Below are 25,991 nucleotides of genomic sequence, written 5' to 3' on the forward strand. Positions count from 1 at the left end.
ATTTAAGGTAAACTTGCTGAAGAAAGTCGACAAAAATCAACCAAGACTGTACACAAACCTGATAGCACTCGACCGTAGATTCCGGTGTATCAATTTTTGATTATCTTCAAGCTTACAGTTTATATATCAAAAACTCTCATGGCACTTATCGTAAAACTATTTCGCTTATGACTGTTAGTTCATCTGTAAACAGCAAATGAATCTGTCACGAAAAATATGACTGTAAGTTAAACTTGAATGCTATCAATGAAATTAGACTGTAAGAAATAATATTAGGGGATTGCTAACACAAAACGGTAACAATAGGATTTAACACACCTGTATACCAACCAGGTTATCGGAATATTATTGTATTTTATAAAAAGTGACTAATAAAACTTAAAAGGTTAAAAATGATTAGAACAATCTAGATAACTTGAAAAATGATTTTTAATAAATATATTTCTTTGGTATGCAGAAAAAATATTAAATAAATTTAATTGATGATGATTATTTTTAAACTTAAATTCTGGTAATACGATGCATTGATCAAATAAATAAAACTTTCAAAAAATGATAAAAACAATTTCATTAATAAAAAAATGTTTGTGTAGCGTCCGCTTGTGAGTATACAATTTATTAATGGCTAAGACTTTTACGGCATTTGTGTATTATAAAAGTTTTTTTCTAGGTTTTCAACTTTCATGTAAAGTACACTGCAAACCTATTCTGATTAGCTGGTCTGTAAGAGCCTATTTATCTGCTTCCTTGAAGTTTGAATACGTAATACTAATAAACCTATTATTTATTGGTTTATATTTTATGTAATGCTTATTATTGTTACTAAATACACGTGAATCGCATAAAGATGTATTAAGTGGCTTTAACTGAAAAAATAGTGATTGGATTTTGGAGGTTCGGACGTGTATCGAATTTTAAAACTATTTTGGCCGTTAGTAAATAAGTTCATTATTGAAGAATTCGATCAGAAGCGTAAGTGTCACACGTTTGAGAAAAATGGGCTTTGAAACTTTTCTTTCTTTTTTGCTAATGTTGCTTAGGATAATGGCAAAAGTTTAATAGTTCTATCCTGAACAATTATCACGAATTTGCAGATGGATTTGAATGAATTCGAAGAAATCTATAATATTATTATGTTCATATATGATAGTATTATACTAGTTTCTATATTTTTATAACTCATCATCAAATGAGTTCAACTTCATTGATTTATTCTACAGGAAATCAATTTACAAAAACCAATTTGTAAAAAATAAAAATAAATGTCAATTTGATTTTCTTGCGAATTGTATTTTGAACGAATTTGTTTTGCATAATTAAGAAAGTCCAACCGAGTGTCAAGCTTTACACTTTTTAATTGTCATTACTTGCTTTATTTTCAAAAATATTGTAGGTTTGAAAAAATCTGTAGTACAAAGTCGAATTATTTATACAGAATACATGCCTTTGAACATTTGAAAATAGTTATCTAAAATATGACATTCTAGTAAAAATATTTATGTGGTTGACGCGATAAACGCTTTACATTCGTCTATACCTTTTCTTTCCAGTTAAAAACTAAACAGTTGAAAAAAACAAACACAACAACGATCATAGATTTAAAGCAGCGGGGTAAACACTATTTTAGAATATTAATTTATCAAAAGTAGTTTCGGCAATTTGTAACTGTCTGCATTAATTAAAGTTTTTTCATCCCCGCTTTCATTAAGGAAAAAAAATAATTATTTTTCTAAAATAGGCGTGTACAATGGGCACCATGCTGGCGAGGAGTCGGTTAGTATTAGTCCAGGTTTAATTTTGTGTTATTTAGTTTACAACGTTGCATGCCAAAGCACCATGTACGCCGCTGTCGACTAGTTGATAACGATATTATTATTATATGTGTAATTTACTAGCCCGCGACAGAGGCCTTTAAAAAATTAACACGTACTTGGGTTTATTTTATTTTTGGATCGCGTGACCAATTGAAAGAACTCGTTCTGGTCAACTGTCGCACCGATTGGTTTCCGCGTTTTTAATTTAATAATATAAACGTGTAACATTTGTATTAAACGTCTGGACGGCGCCCAAAAATGATCGGATTTTATCCGTGAAAAAACAAATACTTCATCTTGCAGAAAAATTTAGTACCCACGCGTGTCCGGCACCATATCCGGCAAACATAAAGGGTTGGCCAACATTTTGTATTTCTATTATCTAATTTGAATGTACCCTGTTTATTATAACAATTGTTTACAGTTTCGTTGTAAAGCTGAGAAGGTATTGTTTTTATAAAATTCTGTTGTACTTTTCCATTTTTTATTTGTGTCTGGACTCGCGGTAACTTTTTAACTATTGGATATTTTTTTTTCTTCAAAATATTAACGAAGAGAAATTGTTTAAAATGTTTCTCACTTATTGTTTAAAATCGAGACGGGGAATCATTCGTCGTGAAATTGATCATCCGCTTAAAAATTGTAATAGAGTACATAAGTCCGACTTGTTTTAAAAAATTCAAAACATCTATTGTCATACTTTTGTTTTACTGAAGAGTGCCCAAAAGAATTTAATGACACATTGATTGTCTATACTTAAAAGTATTTATATTAGTCTTAATCGTCTACGGAGTTTTGCATAGAATTATTTAGTTAAAAGTAAAATTTTATCGCACTTTCAGTTGTAGTTCCTGGAGACTTGACACCTCTCAGACCCCATTGCTCCGCCTATTTTATTATTAATTCAACTGGTTCAATGTCCGCGTTTACGGTCGATTTCGTTTGGTCGTTGTTTATCAATACAATTTCGGTTTGCTTAGCGTATACTTAGGCAGCGGCCCGTCGGCGACTTGAATGGCAAAACAGACATAAAACCGCACAAGGGGAAAGAATAGGCGTGAGCACTAAGAATTATCTCGGCAAAAGGGTGATCGTCGTCGCTACCGCCACCAAAGGGGCCGCCAATACTTTGGGTTAGGGGGACAGGGATCGGGACGGACGCGAAGGTGTAGTGTACCACCTATTTAATGTAGTATGTATACATTGTGTATAGGTATAATATATGTGTGCAATGGGAAATAAGCGGTTGCCCGTACTCGATGGGTCGCGAGATTTGGCAACCTGACACGAATTCCACCAGCCGCCGTTTCATTCGATCCCGTCGCCGCTAACCTAGTAGATACCTTTCGTACACTCCATTGTCGTATCCGCCGTATCTTAGTGTACTTTTCCTGCAAAACAATTTTCGTTATGTACGGCATGTACGGCACACTGCGTTCTTCGCCGACCTTATTTTGTAAGTATTCATGTCTACGTTAATCAATACGCGAGAACGATTTTAGTCTGTATGTGTGCGTCTGTTTATAAGTCGAACAGGCAAATCGTACGCCCCCCCCCTCCTCCTCAGGGTCCACCCGGGTTATGGACCACCCTGTACCACAACCGCTGACAATCACCGGATACAAGCTTTCAACGTCCGCTAGTGAAAATTTCGGTTTTTTGAGATGAAAGTAAAAAGAAAAAGTAGAGAGGAAAAAAAGTTTCCGGAGTTAAAAAGTTTGAAACTTAAATAAAAGAATCGTCCGTTTTCTTTTGCTGTAAAAAAAAACCCCGACCCATGGTAACGAGGTATCTTATCGGATTACATACATATTAGATTGTTTGACATTACGTTGTCGTTTTTTAGACAATGTCAGAGTAAAATTTTAAATGTCCTCGACGTTTATTTTTGAGACGCATATGTAGCCACCGTACTTTCTCGCAGTTTTTTCGCTTGTATTATAGTCCAACATATTTTATCCAAGACCGTGGGTTGTATTGAATAGGATATCGCGAACAATGCTAAATGCAAAATATTTTGTATATATCCCTCATAAAGTAACATAAGTGTACCACCCCAAGATAATATCGTTTTCTTTTTTTTTTAATAAAATCTGTTTGGAAATTTCACATCGTTTGATGATTTATTGCGTAGGAGTTAAAATAAAACTACTTTACACACCAATAAAAATGTACATTTCATTGTATTAAAAATACATAAATATATTTCATAAAATCAGTATATCATCATTTACTAGAAAAACTATAACCTAAAATAAGTTAGATGCTTATTAATGTTAATTTAATTATGACCATTTAATACTCAAATAAAACATTACTGTTAATTTAAAAAAAAATGTGCGCAAATATATTTTCATTAAATTTTTTTTACACAAAACACTCATTCGTGACGGCTAAAGAAAAGTTTAATGGATTCTGAATAATGAATTGTTTGCACAGTCAATATTTTATGCGAGTCACCTTCGTATACGGATTATCAGCTTTGTATTTTATAGCCGCTAAAACATTTAGAGGAAGAAAAAAAAAGCACGTAACTTCACATGCGCGCGGAATTTTACGATGCAAGACTGAAGTCATTGATTTATAGATACGATTTTTAAACCTGTAGGCCTCTAAAGTTTTGAAAATGTAACTTTAAATACACAATTTAATTAAATTTAATACATATATATATATATATATATATACAAATTACTAAAAAAAAAATTAACAACAAAATTTGAGACACAGTATTGACACCACAGGATTATTTTAACACCACAGGATTGACATTGGTATCAAATGTGAATTATTAATTTTAACTATTTAAGTATCTATATGTACATGATAAAACACAATGGTTTTTACGGTCGGTGAATGCATTATTGTCAATAACTCAACATAATCATACTGTAGACTTTCATTAACGGTTTCATCAAGCGCTCCTCAATATAAATAATTTGGTGTTTGATGGAAGATTACAAATTAAAACAAATTCAGAGTTAATACCTATTTGTAATGTTGGAGAAAACTGGTATACGTGCCCACTGTGTGTTCCTTCGGATGGCTATGAAGTTTTGACGAGGGTCTGTTCCCGCGGGAGATACATCTATGTGTGCGGGTATCAGCTACTGTAGACCCTACAATCCCTGTGGTGTCGTATCAACAAAATCTGTTGTGCAGTTATTCACAGCAATAGTGCCGGATGGTCAGCATACGAATAAGCAGTTGTTTGCATTGTGCTGTGTGTTTGTTTGTTTGCGTTTTCCGGCCATTTAATATCAGCTCATGAATATCCAAAACACACAAAACAAACCGTTAAGTATATCATCCGACTATATCAATATCTACAAAATATGTTATTTATCGTGGCGCCCAAACTACTATAATATACAAATATATCGTCAAATTTATCTTTGCTATTTCTACGTAATTGCGCGTTTAAGTTATTATTATTAAAATGTAATTTTAATGAGCTTGATCTTATAAGATCGATAATCGCATAGTTATCTAGTTGTTTCGCATAGAATTAAAAATGGATAGGTAATTAGCGATGAAGTCGCGTGATGATGATGTTTACTGTATCAACTACAGTCTCATACTAAATAAAAGCCTTATGAGTTATGTTGTATCTATATATTTTATATTATATTTATTTAATAACTATAGTGTAGTTTAATAAAATTAAAAAATGTATAGCACCATAAAACACGGGACCACATATTTTTCTTTAGTTTTCCTTTTAATTATCGCAACTTTTTCGCGGTCTTATTAATGTCTTGTTAATACATTTTAATTTTCTAGGTACTATGAGATAAATGTTTTGGGATATTATTTTTTTTAATTCACGAATGCGTTTGTTTTTAAGGGCATTACAAAATAGTTCCGCTGTTATTATTTTGAAGCTTTCAAAAAATAATTAAGATCAAAGTTTAATGGCCAGTTCTGTTTAATTAACATTTATGCTTGTATTCAACAGTAATCTTATAAGATATTGAACAATAAATTTAAATTAGTGTTAAACAAACGCAATGAAAAAAGCAAGTTTATAATTCTTTCAATTATTTAGTACTGTGCATATTTTATTGCGAGTCAAAAATACAGTAAAGCCTCGCAATAATGTAACGGGTGCCATTTTGATCCCCGTTACCATTAGCCCAAATATGCTTATTAAGTAGTACATCATCTGACTATTGGTCGGAAATACTTTAAAAAAATAAACCCTTTCCTTCCGAAATCGATAAAAATCCAAAAAGTTTACGTAGTTTTCAACATAAAATTACGGTGCTTTATAACTTTTTAAAAAATAGTCAATTCAGAACAATAAATGTAATAGCGTAAAAGGTGGACCGTAACGATTGGCTTCCGTTGACCTTCGCAAAATAGTTGTGTAGCTAAAAAAATAACGGTAATTCATTTTTTTGCCCTTTTAAAAAAAAGGTTGTACATAAAGCATAAAGGGAAAATGTTTGAAATTGTGTAGACAATGCTTGACATAAAAAATAAGTATGAAAAATAAAATCGGAATTTTATAAACAAGCCATTTGCGTGAATCTAAATGCTATTCTGATAATCGTTATATTAGTGGACAATAATTATGGCAAGCCGTATGTTGTTTTGAAAATTTCAGTTGAATAGTGCGAACCGAGAGTCGTTTTTTTATTCAAGAAGCGTCATTTTATGTGTATGTGGCACGTGACATATACAGTGAAAGTCCTTGTGTGTTTCGGTTGGGCTACGAATAAAACGTGGCGCCTTTTTTAAAAACTATCAACAAACTGTAAAACTAAACAAAAATTAAGTTTAAACTCAATTCGCAAAACGGGTTTTTTACGATAATAAACCATTGTCAATTCAACTGAATATATTTATTTTTCTAAATTGAAATGAGAATAAAGGTATTTCGTTTGGACTAAGGATTTTATTTATTCGATTGGCTTGGCGTTTACAAAGTAAGAATCTACCGGAAATAAAATCTAACGACGGAGTTAAAAATAAAAACGTTTATTAAGTAGGTACTCTTGAGTATCATATACCGTTTATATGGTTACCTTTTTTTTAATGTACATAATTTTTTTACTCTGTGAACACATATTTTTAAAACCACCATTAGTTCGAGTGGCTCTTGCGCACATACGTTGTAATTATACTGTGTACATCCACACTTAATATTTGACTCTATGTGTTATGAGCGTGATGCATTATTGTACACTTATTTACATAAAACCAATGTTTTGCATTTGCACAAAAAGTGTTGCTCATACAAAAGCATGCAGGACAATCAGTCGGGATTATTGGATTTACATAGAAATTAAAATAAAAGTCATGTAAAAGAGAAAATGTTTGCAAGTGCGCCAAAATGTAAGACTCGCCTCGTTATGATACAAATCCCTTGCACCACCTCGTGCTCTCGTTGGCGGCACAATGTAACGGATTTGTATTAACAACATTACTTTGTCTTATATACAAAAATATGTTTTGTACTTTATAGTACGGGTTTGTCAATGGCCAACCATCTTCGTACAAAATAATATACCATATTATACGTAATAATGTTTATATATAATGTAAATTACATAATACATTATACGTATTATGTAATAATATAATATGCATTATAAGAACCGTTTGTCAGCAAAACAAAATAATCCATCGATACAAATATTTAACGCAGGTCTTCTGTTTAAGTCGCTCGAAAACGAATAATCGGATTTCGACATTGCTATACTAATAACGAAGAAAATCGTATAATAATTAATTATAAAAGGTTTACGTCGATCGAATATTGCTCTAGACGGCATCATACCCCTTGTAGTGAACAAATAATACATGTTTTACTCATGTGAAATAATATAAGAAACGTATTGAGTGTATACGTTACTCCTTAACAAATACAAATACACACAAATTGAGAAATCAATAGTATTTCAACCATTTTTGTTATTAATGGTTCGTTTCTGCTGTGACATGTTGTACCTAATATTAGAAAATATCGTGACAATAATTATTATAAAATATTATCATTTTTCTGGGAAACATTATTCTAGAAAAAACTCAAGCGACACTTGTGGTATTATAAAACATGTCGAAATAGGCTGTATAGGCTGTAAAGCATTATTTTTGTGATTAAAAGTTCGTCGTACAACAAACTTATGTGGTTTGCTTCTTACTGAAGAGTTTCACATCTGTCGCTGTATTATTATTGTCACCGGGATATTTGTTATTATCTTTATTATTAACACTATTGTACTCGGGTATTTAATCAAATTCGGTCTCGGGTTTGATTTGAATCGATTAGTTTCACCGTGGTGGCCGTACACCTCGTTTAAAACCCTAATGCGCTCTACTCGCGTTTTCAATCAGCGTCGCGAAACGAAGGTCTCGCCAAATTCATTATCTTGAAGCGTCGAGAAAAGCATAATTCGGCAAAAGGGTATTAGGGATAGGAGATAAGCTAATTAGACGCCTGCGGTTGACCCGAAACCGGTGTAGTGCAAGATTTTCCTTTCCTTAAAGTAAACTAGGCATTAATGTCCTTCAACACGGTTGACCAAGTCGCTATTTTCTCGTTATGCATTGAAAACATTAAATTAAGTAGGATGTAGGTATCGAATTTAACACTCCCGTTGAAACTCATTTCATCGTTTAGAGCTCATAATACTGTTCGACGTTAAGAAATGTTACATTTAGTGGCTGGTTTTTTATGTATTACAAAAAAATAAAATACTGTACATTTAATTAGAACAGTTTGTGATTTTTTAAATGGCAAAAATGGCCGTAGTTATATAGGTATAAAATATATTTTGTCTGTACTTACTTACACATAAAATATTTTAATACCGACCATGAAACTGCAAATAAAAATAAAACTCCAGTATTCATTTTATAATCAAACATTTATAAAAAAAAAAACTATGTAACATAATAATAATATCAAGTTGAAATAGTCGAACTTTTATGTTTAATAAACGGAATTAATAAAAGAAAAAACAAATTATTAAAATTAATGGTATATAAATTGTAATAAATTATGAAAACATAAAGTATATTTTATTTCACTCGTAAAATAATATGGACATTTTATTAAATTGTTTTAAATAATGTAATATTCAATTTATCTTTTGTTGTTCGCTTTCAAGAGGTTGTACTTTTTCGCTGGACAAAAATGATCATAATTTTTTTTTCTATTACAAAAATTAACTACTGTACCACTTTACCACTCCGGAGGCGAACGTAATGTTGTATTATTATGCTGCTTTTCGTGTTTCAAATTACAAATGTGACATGTTTTTCGCTACAGAGGAAACTAGATAGAAATGCTAAACTTGGTTAGGCACAGTATTTCTTCTGTATACGTCGGCAGCGCACCTATTTGATTAAAGCGAAAACTAAGTTAACTCGATTCGTGTATGTTGTATTGTTGCCGTGTACTGTGGTACAACTCGCATGTGTGGCTTTAGGGTTTTTCGTTACACCGCTCGTCTACAAGGCCCGAAGTCTTACAAAGTCTTTTCAAGTCGTACTAAATCCGGCAGTTGAACGGCACGGTAAAACGAAAAACACTTTATTTGTTAGACTGCATGAAATATTACACTGAGCTCAACTTCATTGCGAAATCCGAGTGCGACGATCGAAACACTTGTCACGCGTATGTAGTGCGATTAAACAATTTGTCTGTTAAAACTAAGTAACATCAACACAGTACATAATATATGATTATGCTTTTACATAATATACATTATCTACCTCTATCCCGATAGCGAACAGTCCCAAACGTTAATGTTTATATTCAATTCTATTGCGATCCGATCGACGATTATTCATAATTAAAATGAGGCGTCTAGTTTCAAAACCAGCTAAAAGACATTTTGGGAACGTGTTTTAATTTTTTAAGAGGCCACACTGTATTACATGATATGTAAAACTATAATTGAATATCAAATAAAGATTATAACAAACTCAAACTGTGTTGGAAAATCATGGTCGGTTTTTAAATCGCCCATTTGAAGAAATTATTTGTTGTTTGTGAACATTTTCAAAAATTGCTTTTAGCTGGTTTTAAAGCAAGACACCTCAAATAAGGAGGTACTTACACCAATCGGTACAAATAATATGTTCAAAATTCTTTCTATAAAAACCTTAAGCCACGAATTTATAAACGTAAATTAACAATGCATTCCTAGTTATAATTCATATTGATTGCTTCAAATTACACTTGCCGGTATCCCCCTTTGAGAATTGAACATATTGAAAATATAATACAAAACACTAATACAAAAAAAATGTAAATACAAAATAACTGTTTGAGAGGTTTCTATATATTATATTATTACATAAGAGTCAAGAGAAAAGTACAGCATTTGACTGTAATTAGTACTAAACATATCTAGTATTTTTAAATACTTACAGTTTCAAAAAAAAGACAAGTGCGTTGGAGAGAAATATTTTATTATTGGTCTTCCTACAAAAATAGTTTTAAATGAAGATAAAAGTTAATTTTTGGCACGAAAAAAAATGTGTCCACTTCGTTTATTTCATTGTCTTTTCTTCATTTACAAAACGTTTATTGTCATTACTGAAAATGAAAACAACGCCATTAAGCGTGCTTTAAGCGTATGTAAACTACATAGAAGTGCGCAAGTCATTATTTGTATTTGAGCTTTTTTCTTAAATGTGTGTGTTTTTTGCATAGCTCAGTATTTTTTGAGTCAACATTGTCGACGGCCTGTTTAAAATTAATTCATCGTTTATCCAAAATGCCGTTCTAACGACCTGCGACCCTTTTGTCCGCCACTAGTAATGTATGCGCTAACTATATTAATGCGATCATTACCAGACCATCTGAGATCCTGCGAAATTAATTAAGATATACGCTCAATGTGTGCATAATATACCGCCGGCCGCTTGTTGGTGTTGGGTGGTGATAAGTTAAATAATCTGTTACATCTAAAGACACTGTTTGCACGCGAAGTAAGTAACTTGGGGCACATATGTATTTACGTGTTCAACGCACAAGTTAGATAGATTGGAAGGTCTAAATTAACAGATAAAGCCTGTTATAGGTTGGCGCACAAGCGTTCGTTAAAATCTGGTAATAAGCGAATTTTATGTTAAGGCAACCTATAAAACATGATACGCTTAAATGACATGATTAAAAGAGGAGGAAACATTTTGTAGACGCATCCTTTTAGAATTTAGATAGCGACATTTTGTGACCATGTTTGCCTCGCATTGACCGGATTTACCTAAACGGCGCCCCTAGGCTAATAAAGAACAAACGCCCCTACTTCTTAAAACATAGATGAAATAAGACCTGAGAGCCCCCTCCAAATTTATTTACCAATTTTTATGTCTATGTCAATGTAAAATGGATGAATTTAAAATTATTTTAAAGACAACCTAAAAAAAATAAGTATTGAAATTGTGTAGGGTAAGATACTAGAAGGGCCAAAAAAGAAAGATATTTTGTTGTGATGATAATACGAAATTATATTTAATATATTATTAAATAAAAAAATCCTGTATAATAATTATATAATTAATGAATTATATAAAAAAAAAACTATAAACTAGAGATGGCATGGCAGTTAGTTGGTTTCAGCAAAATAAAAAAAAATTGTTTAAAATTTGTTTATTGTTAAAAAATAATTAATTCCTATTATATGTTGTATATTGTATATAATATATTGTATGTTAATTATGTATGTTATATATTTGTTGCAAATTATTTGTTTAAGCAAAAAAAATAGTCCTTTCCCCAAGGTATGTTCTTTATTTTGAAAAGAAAAGTGGCAACCCTGGTCAAATCCTTGACTGCGTCCGTCACTTATACTAAAACCTAATAATATTTCAATTTTATTAAAAAAAAAAATACCTGCTACGTTTGAATCTTCGCTTTCTGTGACTGATGATAGACGATGGGATTGTTTCACTTAATTGTGATATTTTTTATACATTAGATGGCAGAACATTAAACAAAATGTCAAGCTTTTTCACTTTTCCCATTACATTATTATGTTTATTATCTTTTTCTTTTTTTAATTTTCTCCTTTGTGAACCACTTAATTTACATGCCACATCGTTAAGGCAAAATTTATTATTAAAGAATTTAACATATAACTAGTCAACAGACAACTGAGCAATGAGCTTACCCAAGTGTTGAAAATATTAGAAAACCGCAATAATAGTATCGTGTATAATATTATAATGTACAGTTTTATCGCCCATTTACCAGTGGCGGCTCGTGGTGATTTGACACAGGAGTGCGATAAAAAATTAGAAAACCACAACCCAAAATGATAAATAAGCCACCCTAGCCACAACTGCCGCCGACGCCAAAAGTATTATAGGCTGCCACCCGAATTGTGCCTCGCAATAATAAAATAATAATTTCTAAACAGGAGTATTGTACAATGCAATCTACGAGTACATTAATTAATACTTTGTACAAACGTTGTTTGTTAAATTGACTATTGCCATTAATATTTATTGTTTATTTATTTTTTACAGATTGTTTATGCACAAAATAAGGTGTACCGAACACCAGTTACTAAAAAGTCGTAAGTACCAACAATTATTTTCAATTAATCGACATATTGTATTGTATATTGTTTTTTAAATTAAAATATAAACAAAATCAATAAAAAAAATTTAGGAGAAAAAATAGAGTTAGCCTTATTGCTCTTTAAAACTAATTCAAATTCATAAGTTAATATTTAATTATACAAAAAAAGTTTATAAAATACTATGGCTATCATATATTATTCACTTAACAGCTAATCAAGCATTAATTTTGTATTCAAATAAAAATAAGTACACATGAATGGATATTTTAATTGAGTCCAAAATATTTTGAGTTTTGGTAGTTTTAGACAGAGGCCCGTAACTAGCCAAAATGTTCAAGAAGTGTCCTTGATATTTGACATGTTTTGTTAACCTGTAATACAGCTAAACTCATCTATTATATCAGCTGTCGCCTGTCACTAATACATTTTATAGACTATAGTTCTACTATCTATTTTCTACTTGGCTCTGGTAGACTTTTATTAAACCACCAGATTAACTTTTAAACTTATGACAACAGTGTTTTCAAGTCTTCAAGGTACGTCAATTAGAATATGGCGGCATATATTCCGTGCCACTAATACACATGCTTATATTTACATAATTGAGGCGCCTAGTTTCAAAACCAGCTATACAATTTTTGAAAATTTTCACAAAACAACAAATAATTTCTTTAGATAGAACCAACCAAGATTTTCAAACAAACACAGTTTGAATTAGTTGTAATCTTTATTTGATATTCAATAACAGATTTACATAACATGTAATACATTGTGGTCACTTAATAAACAAACACGTTATCAAAATGTCTTAGGGCTGGTTTTGAAACTAGATGCCTCAATTTAGCTACTTATAGTTCCTTAATACTTAATATAATATATAATAGGTAGGCTGGTTTTCTTAACATTTATTTTCATGACATTAAATATTTCAGCTTACCTGTTTTTTTTCAGTTTTACAGTGTAATTAATGTTTTAAATATCATCATTAAATTTGGTGTTCGAAAATTTGATCTTAAACGTATTCATTTTATAGCTATGTGTATTATCCCAAGTATGTTTTATTAAATTACTTAAAACCCAGTTCAGAAATATTGATTTTTTTACAAAAAATTATGTTATTATAGCTAACAATTTGTATTTTATTTTATAAAAAAAGTACTGAACTTTGTCGTTTTAACAATAATATTCGTTTGAATAGCAATGAGTTTCTTCTTTTTTTTTAATAGGAGTATAATTATTATTGTCTTAATTATAATAATGCTGCTGTGTTGGCAAGAGATAAAAAAAATCTAACTTAAAAACAACAACAACGAATAAAACAATGCTTTAATTTGCTTACATATTTTTGTACCGGGTTATTGTTTTTAGTTTTACATATAGTTGTAAAAAGAATATTAAAATAATAACTTTTTTTTTTCGTTAACGACTGAAGAAACACAATTAGAGAAGTGAACAGATGAAGGGTGAAAAAAAAGGTACAGTCCGTTGAATTTGATAATAATATAAAGACCAAAAAAAAAAGGATCTCGCTGTCCGTAACTCGAGCTCGTTGCGATCGTTCCAAAAATTAAATTTAATAAAACTCAGTTCATTTATGTGTAGTATAATTATATAAATAAAAAATAAATGAAAATTGAATTATGCTTTGTTATACCACAATCGACATTTTTCTATTGATGCGATCTACATTTTATACATCTATCTCGCATGGCACGTGACAAGAAGATGAGAAAAAAAAGATTTTTCTTTATTTTCAAAAATGTATAAATCTAAACACGAAAAGATTCCCCATTGAACTAAAATTGGGATGAGATCACTTTATGTTTAAAAAAATTTGTAGAATTTTGAATGTATACAACAAAAAAAAAAATCTCACGCCAAAAGCAATTAAAATGGGATACACTGTCAATGAAATATTAAAACAAAAATTAAATACAAAAGTAAAAAAAAATAATAAAAAAATTGAAGGAATGGGCTTCGATTCTGATGGATCGCCTTCATTGTTTTTAATGTTAAAAATCAATAAATCGTGGTTTTCGTGCGAGAAGGTAAATATTACCATTTTACAAAATAACAACTCAAGTGAAACTTGTTGATTTATACGGTGTCTTAGTATTATCAGCAAACAAAGACATATTTGAATTCGGCGTTAGTCGTTCATATTTTATACATTTAACAATGTTGCTTTTGCGTTATAAAAATAACATTTTTATAAAATAATTTTAAAAAAAGTGCAGTGGGGTTGAAGCATAGTGATAACGGACCCCAAATAAATATTACTTACTCGAAATTATAGCTAGTAAAAGTTGAAAATTGAAAACTTGTACAGTTTTTTTTGTCTTTCCCAATTTCGAGGATGAAGGATGATAATATCATCTATAGATATTACCGTGTATAGATATTATACTCGAATATACATATTATACAGGTTAACTTCGGTGGGATATTTTAAATTATCGGAGGCCTGGACATTAAAAAACCGAAGGGTCTCAATGTAAATGTCTTTTCTTGAACGACTTCTCTGTCATTATGGTTTTTCTGGTAACCGTTACGGTACGATAAATGTCAACATAACCATATTAAAAATTGAGTTTGATGTTAACTTATAACGTATGATACAACTTTGGAAGACCAATAAAGAGCGAGTAGTCACATCCGTTCGGCGGTTGGTACCTATTTTCTTATATATGTTATTAAATTTAAATACATATTTAATTGTATATAATGACAGGCAAGACTATTTTAATATTTATAGAATTGTTAACAAATAATAAATATATAATAAAAAATAATTTTTTTATGAAAAATTTAGTTTTTAATAATAATTATTGACTTACAATAATTTTAACTTCGCTAAGCGAAGCCAAGCATATTTTCGTCTTGAGATTTTTTTTTGTCCGAACTCAAAATAAAAGTTGTAACTACTGAACATTCGATTCGGTATATTATCAAATGTTTCTAATAATTTTCAATAACTAAGAATATCAAACTACTATGCTAAATTTGTTGAACCTATTATTATTATTACATCAGTATTTCTACATGCGCCGATCCAATAAAAAATTAATATGAGTATCAGTCAATTTTTGAATTATTTTAATATTAGAAATTGATTTCTATTATATTTATAAAATTTCCAGTTTCTAACACTATTGCTCTCATCCTATTTTGTTTTTGTGTGTGCATTCATTAATATACATTTTTAAATTTGAAATTCATAGGTTTTAATAAATCATAAGTTGACAATTATTGCGAAACAATAATAACAATAATTTTACGCTTATGTAAATATGTATGTTAACATATTTTATTATTATCTTTACTAATCAAGTGCAGTGGTATTTTATTACTATTTACAACTAAACAGTGACTGTTTAAACATTTTTACGAACCGTTGTCTAACAGTTTAAGAACTACAAAAATGTGATGTTCATAAAACATTTTCAATACGGCGTTTAATCTGAATACGTTCAAATTCAAAGTTGTTACTTAGTAATAATACAATTTATTTTATTACTTATAGATTTTTTGAATTGCTGGCACGTGACTTTTTTTTATTTTATTGAAACTTAATAATGTACCAATAAAAAAACACTTGCATATAGGTAGAGAATATTATAGTGAGCTTGTATTGTGAATATTCCAAGGTTATAATACATACAATGTATATAATGTATCATAAGTCGACCATTTTCTCGAAACAGAGGAACTATTATACTAGCTATACTAAAGAGTATACTATTTAGGATTTGTGAACATTAGATAATCTGTATTTTTTTTGTATAAATAATATGATCTATGTTCCGATCCTACATATGTTTTGAACCTTCATTAAGTATTTGTACGTATGTCGATCAAACCATAAAATAATGTACTAATTTATCAAATTGTGTATTATTGTTTTAGCGTGTACTTAACAATATAAATTTTTATATTAAAAACTCATAGGTTGTTATAAATTATAATTTGACAAGTTTTTCAAAATGGACACACTACAATATGATTTGTGCATACAGATGTTTTATTTGTTCACATCCAAAGGCTTTATAAATACATATAAAAAATATGAAATTTTGAAAAAACAACTTGTGTGAGCAATTACAGACATTCAAGTCTACACTTGGAATGTACACAGTTATTCACAAAGATGCTACACATTACTAACGTACTTTATCTGTTTACTAATCTTCAGATACTTGAACAAGATGGAATAGTGTATTCTCTTTCCGTACTAGTATTAATACTAACTAGAATCAAGTATATGTATTTTAACGAGGTGCATATATTTGTATGTTTATAATATATAGATAATAATTTATTATACAAACCCGATTTGAGTGTAGACCAGACCAGTAATCGGCAAAACGAATGTTGGTGAGCTGGTCATTACCCGCATATTGTCTTGTGATTAATGTCGATTGTAAACCGAAACTATGTCAATGTTAAATTTTTCTTGGATTGAACGAAACACAAGGTTAAAGCAGGATGTAATTTGGAATTAGCATAAGTCATAAGTTCCTGGTTTTTTTTCTTCAAATTACACAAAGGACAGATGAAAAAAACATTCATGTCGAGCAACATCATCGAGTGACTAACGGTTAAATAACTCAAATGTCTGATGGGCCATACGTTTAAAGCTTCTTACCGTCAACTACAAAATTGTCGACATTAGCGCCGGTAGTGTTCTATATTTATATAGAATCGCGAGCCAACCGTTTTAATGGAGAGGAAGACAGTTGTTGGATAAGACGCGCAAAAGGTAAATTGCATTGAGAAGGGGAGGATCGTATTTGCGTTGGGACTACAGCGGAAAAGAATTCTCCACTCGCCACTTAAAAATAACTGCCAACGTTTCAGTTTTAATGGCGTATAATTATAAAAACTACCTCTAAGAACGAACGCCGTTCACACACAGTTTTAGCACGGCGATTAAAAGAGAAAAAAGTACAGTTCAACATTGTACCCGTACCGCAACTTAAGCAAAATGGAAAAATAAACACTAATACAATATGACCGGTATCCCTACAAGTAAAAATATAAGTATAATATGACGACGGCACTTGAATCTTGGCAAATAGTTTTAACCCGTCCGTGTCAGTACCATGCTATTCAGATGGTAAATAAGGTTCACGGTTAACACTTAAAAACGGAATAGATGAATGTTTTAAAAGGCGCCAAATCCTTGTTTTTGTTTGTGTGTAAAACACATCTCAGGATACGGGTTTTCAAACAAACTAAACTGTTTTAGCTTAAAAGTACATTTATACAACATTTAAACTAGTGAATTCAATAATCCATAACCCAGTTTCCAAAAAAAAAACATTACCAAACGTGGTCCATGATAAAATTTAGATAAGTTCTCGATCTTCAATTGGTATTTCTATATTTACTTTTACGATAAAGAAACCGCTTTAGACAATTACGCCTCCTATGTTTTGTACTCTACCATTTAAGAAACGGTTTATATTAGTTTTACAACGATGTTTGCTATTTTTTTTTTGGTCTGGATACACGATAATTTTTTTTCCTCTAGATCGACTTACTTGAGTAGGACTTCCAAAGATCCTGAATCGAATGCGATTGGTACTTTAGTAATTATACAACTCGTTTGCCTATAAAATATCTAAATTTGTGGAAGATAGCATAATTTATAGTCTAAATAATTAGAAGCCAACACACTAAAGTAATTGTAGTCATCGGCTGCAAAATTCCTGTAATATTAAAGAAAGCATTTCGATGTGACTCTGTAAATACTGGATCTCACTTTCGCATCGAAACATTTAACAGTGATTAATTCACTTTGAAACTAAATAACCCTCTTGAAGCACTTGCACTTTTTTAACATAACAATGTACTCTTATAAAAATATATGATTTATTTATTTTTCTTCTTAAAATATGTTTATTTTGTTTGTTTTATACATTTGAAAATATAATGTAAAATCATATAATAAAAATTAAAAAATCAAATCAACATTTTAATCCGATTAATAATACTCATCGAATAATCGTTTTATGTAGTGAAGGGGCGAATCTTTTTCACAAAAAATATTTCAGATTATGTCGAAATTAAATTTGTTGGCTCGATGTATTTGATTAGAATCTGAGTAAACAACTGAAATGTTGGAAATACAAATAAGCAAGTTATTGCAATATTATGTAAAAAATTATCAATATATCAAACATTTTATTCTTTGCACTCTATAAAATTACGTCAACTATTTTGTAAATAGTTCAAATGTAAGAAATAGAATTTATAATTTTGTTATTTTATTCATGTCAAATTATTTTTTGCACGCATAGATTGACTTGGTAAAATAAAATAAATGCTGGTTAACTTATCGTCAAATCCTCGGTACAATATAATAGACTTTTTTCATATCCACTATTTTCATCAACTTTTTGTACTGCGAACAAAAATAAATATTATCTCTTTCATATTTTTTATAATGTTGAGCTAAGGAGAACTGTAATTAAATAGACTTATTTTATATAACTTTAATTAGTTTTATAAATATTTTGAAAGATGGCAAGTGGTTTGGTTGGATGAGCTTAGAATATATTTAAGAGTTCACAAATTCAATAACTTTCCGGAGACCACGCTTATCGTTATTCATGATTATTGTTTGAAATAAACTAGTTTTATAAATACTTTGAACTTCAAATGAGAGACTAAGAAAGTTGTTATCAAAGAATTAGTATAGTTATTCGGTTATCAGCAAATCAAATTTTATTATCTATAATACTATAAATTATTTGATATGCTTAAAACAATTTATGCTCTATTACAACGACACGCTAAGTAATTTAAATTTAAATTTCACCTATACGTTAACTAGCTATTAATTATTGTAATAACGAAAAGAAATAAGCAAAGAATACTTATTTTACTATAAATCGCATAAGTCTTTATATGTGATAAATGCATTTTTAGCTTTTACGTGTATTGAATATTATTTGTCAATAAAAACAATCCGAACATTTTAAAATATAACTCTTGAATGGCTAATATTGAATCAACAAAAGGTTGATGGCAAAAAGGTACTATTCATATTTATTATCATTTATCAATAATGAATAAGTACAGTGAAATACGGCGAATATATATTATATTATTATTTACAAAGAAAATACAATAGTAAAACTAAGAATATAACATATGTATTATGGACTACGGCGTTTGTAGTATGTTTTTAAACTCTTTTTTTTTTTTATAAAAAGAGCGTCTAGTTATTTTTATCGTTGTTATTTTAGGGACCGCTAAGGACTTTTTTTATATTTTGTGATTTGGAAAATGCCTTTTTCGGGCGGTCTTGAGAATGCGCCGAACCAAAATCGGTCGCACACACCAAATAAAAATAAATACCAACCACAAACAACAAAATGGAACAATTCAACGTTACTCTTGCTTCGCGACTATTTTTGCCCGAAAAACGTTCCATACAATAATAATAATAATAATAATATATCTGTGTGCGAACGCGTTTTGTTTGTGACTATGACGGTGACGGTGCACAAGTATTTTCTGTATGGAAGTAAAAAGGTCTCGGCACGGCGGCAACGTCTAACCCCGAAACGGGTTACTGCAAATAATTTATGACCGAATAACCATTTTGCTGAAACACAGCATTCGTCAACCCTCTAAATTATATTCGACTGCAAGAAATTTAATGGAAACACACTATGCGCCGTCCGCGAATATTGTCATACATCCGCGCATATCATATACAATATACATACATGTCTGTTTATAGCGTTAAGAATGGCGATCTGCTGGATGCTCAACCCTTAACCGGGGCGCGCCGTCGTCGTTATTGTGACAGCCAGCTTCCATGGTGAACTCTGCAAAACACACCCGCGGGAGACTTACTCATTTCGCAGATACCACATAAATACCCAAAGGATCACTCGATAACGACAATCGTCGGGATCCACAGCTCAGCCGTTTAAGCGGCCTTTCGTTTTAAAACCATATCCATGGTTAATGATCTTGGTTACTTGATGAAATTTTTAAATATGACAGCGTGCCGTTACCGGAAAACATTATGACACTTGATAAAAAAATAAAGAAACCGCATTTAGTATTTAACTTCAACGGCAAAAAAAAAACCGCTTATGTAAAATGTTTGAGCTATCGCCCTTTTGAAAATGTTACATTCAATGATTAATATAGATAAGAGTTTTCTTATTTTTAATAAAAAAATACAAAGAAGTGTACGTTGAAGATGGTATTATTATTATCTTATATAAATAAAAAATGTCAAAACTAGCAACATTTTATTTCATGACGAGAAAGTTGGTTAAACGTTATTACTTTTATTTCTCCAAAAAAACAATACATATTCAAGTACTTATTGAACCATATCATAATTATATTTTGATTTAAATGTTTATTTATCAACACTTCAAAGTTTATGCATAACTTTAAAGTTATAACAGTACTGTGACGTACACAAACTGTATAAATTATACTAATGCCTGGATATTATAATACATTAAATATGAATATTTCTTCATGTTGAACGTGTATTGTTTATAATATATTCATATTTAATCATTTTCTTATAAGTACATATTTAAATATGGCCTATATATTTATCAACATTAAGTCGAAATCATCAACATCACGCTTAACGGGTCTTTAAGGCCTAATGCTGCCATCATGAGATGATGGTTTCTAGACGGATTCCCTGTCTGGGACGGGTCGTCAGTCTGTCATCGGAGCGGGGGATGGTAGTTCCTTTACACTGGACGATTGCTCGCCCGGTAAACGGAGCGCCCGTGACCAAGTGTCGAACCGGCGACAGTGAGCGGCGCTTACACACTTCCGCCTTACCCACTCGACCACTCCTCCTCTATTATTAAATCTCGATACGCATAATAATTTTCGATTATAATTTTTAGTAAATAAAATCTTTCAAGTGGTTGAGATACAATTATTAAAATGTCTTTAGTTTTATCGCCGTTGAAAACGAATAGTCAATGTAATGTGTTCAATATGGTGAAGATTTTAAATGTTTTCTACTTGAAAACATAACGCTCATTTTAATGAGCAACGTTGTTATATTTAACATCAAGAGGTTTAATACCGTAACTTATTCCACTAGAGAGAATAATAATGTAAATGCGAATTTACAAGGAGTACTCCGCATAGCTTCCTTCGGAAGGCAATATAACAACAGTTGACTGAATAATGCAAAAGACGTATATTTTGGTAATTCGGTGATAAAGATAAGATCACGTGCACATTGTTTGAAAATAAATGTATACAAGCGTTTAACTTTTGTCTGCATTTTACAATTTACAGAAAACATGCAATATGTGAAAGTATGCGAGACAATATAAGAAATTCGATCAATAGACAATTAAGACAACATTAAATTGCATATTATATTTTAGATTTATTATGATTATGCATTTAAAAAATAACAATATTAAAATACAAATTATCATATTGAATTAATTTCTTTTAAGAAAAAAATACCTAATTTTATATTTACAAATTACATTCAAATATGCCCCCTGTGTCTACAGTTACTTGACACTCCATTTATAATTTATTATTGTATTATCTAATACAGTAATAACTTGTAAATAATATTATCGAAACCTGATAAGCTTTTATTATAATAATCTAATACTTTATGGTTACTATAGCGTGATACTACAGTAAACGTCATTTTGCAATTCTTTGAAAAAATATCAATTTACATATTTTCTTTCTTATATATTCTATACACATATATGCGTACTCAAAAGTTTGTTTTTTTTTTGGTGTTAAATTATCAATGTTACAACTGAAGTCGAATCCCCCAGCGACAAGGTTGGCATCATAAAAATACATAGTACACACAATACACATTGGTGTAATACATAACAGTGGGAATAGTGCATAGCGCGTTTGTCTCTTTCCTCTTTTACAGACATAACGATAACGAAAAAGATATGTACATACACGCCATGACCTTCGGTTCTTTTAAATATATACAGAAAATACGTACACGCGTCGTTGACTATGTTTGAACTGTATTTAGGTTTAACGGGGCACGGCGCAGGTTAGAGAAAATAGTTTATTTCTTTTTCGCTCTGCGCTCGAAAAATTCGTCCGGGATGATGAGCAAAACACGTTTGTAATTCAATATCGAAACAGAGTAATATTTCAAGTCTGCAAATTAACCTCACATCTGTTTTATATTTTACAAACAACGAAACACATTAAGAGAATATAATATTTTGGTCAGGCTAGTTATTTCATTCAAGCGATCGTGTACCGTTGGGTCGGGAATAACTAGGGAATACGAGGGCGGACGGGGTTAATGTAAACAGTGATGGCCAGCGGTCAGTTTGTAGCTACCTGACGGTCGACGGATGATGGCGAGAAGAGTGTCGCAGGCCGTGGCACATTACTAGTTGTCCTATCAGTAGTATGTGTCACGGGTTGTGTCATAATTACTATGCATTTTAAAGGATATATTGGGTCTGATATAATATCGAATGAACACTTATGAGGAACTAAAATATCCAGCTACACGGTGGCGGTAAAAAATAAATAAAAAAGCGTAGCACTCACGACTGTGTTTATGTACAGGATGATTCGTTAAGAATATGACACTACATTTTTCTTAAAATAATTGCAATTTCGTAGATTTTCTTTTTGAAAACCATTTTTTTATATTATTTTACAATATATTTGTATATTATACGGATAATTTGTAATTTACAGGGTAATTTGTTCTATATTCTGTAATAATTCAATAGTGGAGTAATTCTCCGTGTCATTTCTATTTAATATAATATTTGCTATCTAAAACTACTGAGTGCTGATATCCTAACAAAAATACTTGGTGACCTTAGTGTAAATGATCGCTAATTAAAAAAAAAACAGTTATGTTTTAACATAAGGCTTAAGAGATGCAGTACACTATGGGAACTATGTAAAGTAATATAACATTTGTATAATATTATTTAATTAACATGGTATTTACTAATAAGTAAATACCATGCGGCTTTAGCCTTGAAATCATATTATAATACACGAATGATATATATTAATAAAAAAAAGTTTCAGTCATGAAATGACAATAAAATGTAATTTAAAAACTTTGCTTCCGCTGTATAGCAGAATGGACCGATAGGAAAGTTTTGGGGTGTAGGTATGTAGTAACTACGCATTCTTGAAGAGGCTTTACGCCGTGCTTTCCTGACTTGATAAATGAAGCTGGATGTCATCGGATACTATAACAAACCGGCCATAACGATCCAATCATTAGAGACTGGAAAATATAGGCCATTCTACCTATTCAATAGATTCTGTTATAAAACAGTTACGATGCACAAATTCACAGAACGAATAAATATTTCAGACACGAAGAATAATTTTAAAGTATTTTACACCGTTTTATACGTACTGTTAGAGTAAATTAAGAACTTATTTCTTGGAACCAACCTTAAGCTTAACAAGTTTTTCAATCGGGGTGTGTGCCTATTCATTAGTTACTACATTTTTAATGCGTTTCAATTACTCGCTTCTCCTTAATAAAATTGATTAAATATTTATTGCTTTTCTTTGACATTTGAGCCGTCTAGGTAAAATAAATATTTTATTCTCGTTACATCTAATAAACTGTCAAATATCGTTCTTTTTGTAGCTAATATTTTGCTGTTATAAATGTATTTGGTATAAACATTTTATGTAACCTAGAAACGTTATTGGATTTGGCCGAGGATAGAAAAAGTTGAATTTAACGCACCGAAGTACACGAATCACGATGGAAATCCTCAAAATAATTTTGTTGGGTCGCAGTAAAATACTAGAATCGTAAAATGAAATTCCATAAAAGCCAATAATTGTAGTTCATTGACATTACAGAGTTTGGATCCATGTTGTAGATATTATATATTCAAGAGCATACTTCATTGAACTATAATTTTACTTAAATTCATTCGAGAACCAATAACAACGAGCTGCGTTATATTATATTATTATTAATATTCTACATAAATAATAATATTTACTGCGTCTGCTGATGATTTATATAGTTAGATTTTGGTAGTGTTTGCGAATATTCATTAAACAATGTCGATCTCAAAATACTTAATCATTGTCTGGATGTAATCCCAAGTATTTCATATAGACAGGTACAAGGTTTATTGTTTCGGTATATTGACTATTGTACACGAATAAGGAGAATCCTTAAGATGCCGTTGATAAGTAGTCCAAATGAAATAATTAATTATTATAACGATGTTTACTATTGTTTTGATAAATTCTAGCACATAAATAAGTTATAATATAATTATAGAAAACCACACAAAACTAGTATACTATTACTGATTGTATTTTATTTTTAGTAAATGTATTACTGTTTTAATTTAAACCTTACACATCGTTATTACACAAATTAAACTATGAAATAAAAAATAGCAAGCTTAAAAAATTAAAATTAATTTTATTAAAATAAATGTAAACTACTATAAATAGTTAAATAAAAAGAATGAAGAAAATGTCATATGAATTTACCGAAAATAATTTAATATGGTTTCATATAATATAGACCAAGTGATTATTTTAACGCCCTACCCCAAAACTGAGTCTTATAAGCGAAATCTATTGTACTACAATATTAGACAATAATACAATTTTTATCTTTTATAATATTTTCTAGAGCTTTACCAATCGAAACTTATATGGTAACATATATAATATTTCATTTTTTTAGAAAATACAAAGTGTACAATTTCGACAGTGAAAATTATTTTCAAATAAAAATATAACAATGAATTCCAAAACAATTTCCGTAAATTTAATTTATTTACTCAAGTTGATTTACCGTTGGTAAAAGTGTTTTTGTTTTGTCCTCAACATTTTCTTTAGGGATTTCAGACAACAAGTTTTAGCAGTTACAAGTACAATACTGTCTTAACTCCTAAGTGTAATCGTTGTACTATATTTTTTTATCGAATGTATTTCTTCTCGTCTATCACCGGTTAATCTTATTTTATCTTATTAAACACGCTCAATTTATTCCAGACGATTACGCTCTACAGAAGGCCATCCGAGATAATAACTATTCAAGTGTCACGGTATTTTTTGTTTGAAAAAAAAGTTTTAACAAAATAGTTGGAGGTCTAGAGGAAGGGAAATAAAACGGTTTATATATTTTATTTTCAATGTATCTTAACTGCGGTGTTTTGAGGTCAAGCATCCATCAAGTAGCGACTCAAGCTGAATGAATAAAAATCTGACGAAAAATGTATTTTATTATTATTATTATTCTGTATGGTTATAAGAATAGACGGATGAACGGGGAGTATCCTACCATGACATTATCCCTTGTATATACCGACAAACGATACTGGCCAAGAATAATATTTTATTAAATTGCGCTATCCGAGCGCTAAAAATTAAGTCTTCTCTTGCTGCAAGGGTTTATTATTATTCGTCGTATACATTTTTTTTCTCTCGAACCTTAATTACCACTGCCACCATCTCTTCAACGCCTCTGCGCCATGACTATTCCTCCAGCACTAATAATACTTTCAGAGGAATTGAAACTCCATACTAAACGCTTCAGTGCACGAGTCGCGAGGTTTGTTAATTAATATTCCATTGACCGTTTTAGCAGAACAAATAC

General features: G+C 30.4%; 1 protein-coding gene across 1 annotated transcript in view; it reads left to right on the top strand.

Annotated features, from left to right (window-relative positions):
* Positions 1-25,991, top strand: part of LOC126838332 (acid sphingomyelinase-like phosphodiesterase 3a) — a 116,171-nt gene that overhangs the window by 23,326 nt on the left and 66,854 nt on the right. Inside the window, exon 2 of the mRNA XM_050572672.1 lies at positions 12,303-12,352. The gene's annotated coding sequence lies outside the window, so the exon portion shown is untranslated. The remainder of the gene's footprint in view (positions 1-12,302; positions 12,353-25,991) is intronic.

This window comes from Adelges cooleyi, unplaced genomic scaffold (assembly GCF_023614345.1).
Source record: "Adelges cooleyi isolate 19-005CV unplaced genomic scaffold, UGA_ACOO_1.1 ACOO_flye_CR_arks_rails_tigmint_CR_PRNA_30, whole genome shotgun sequence".
In the NCBI taxonomy this organism is placed as follows: Eukaryota; Metazoa; Arthropoda; class Insecta; order Hemiptera; family Adelgidae; genus Adelges; species Adelges cooleyi.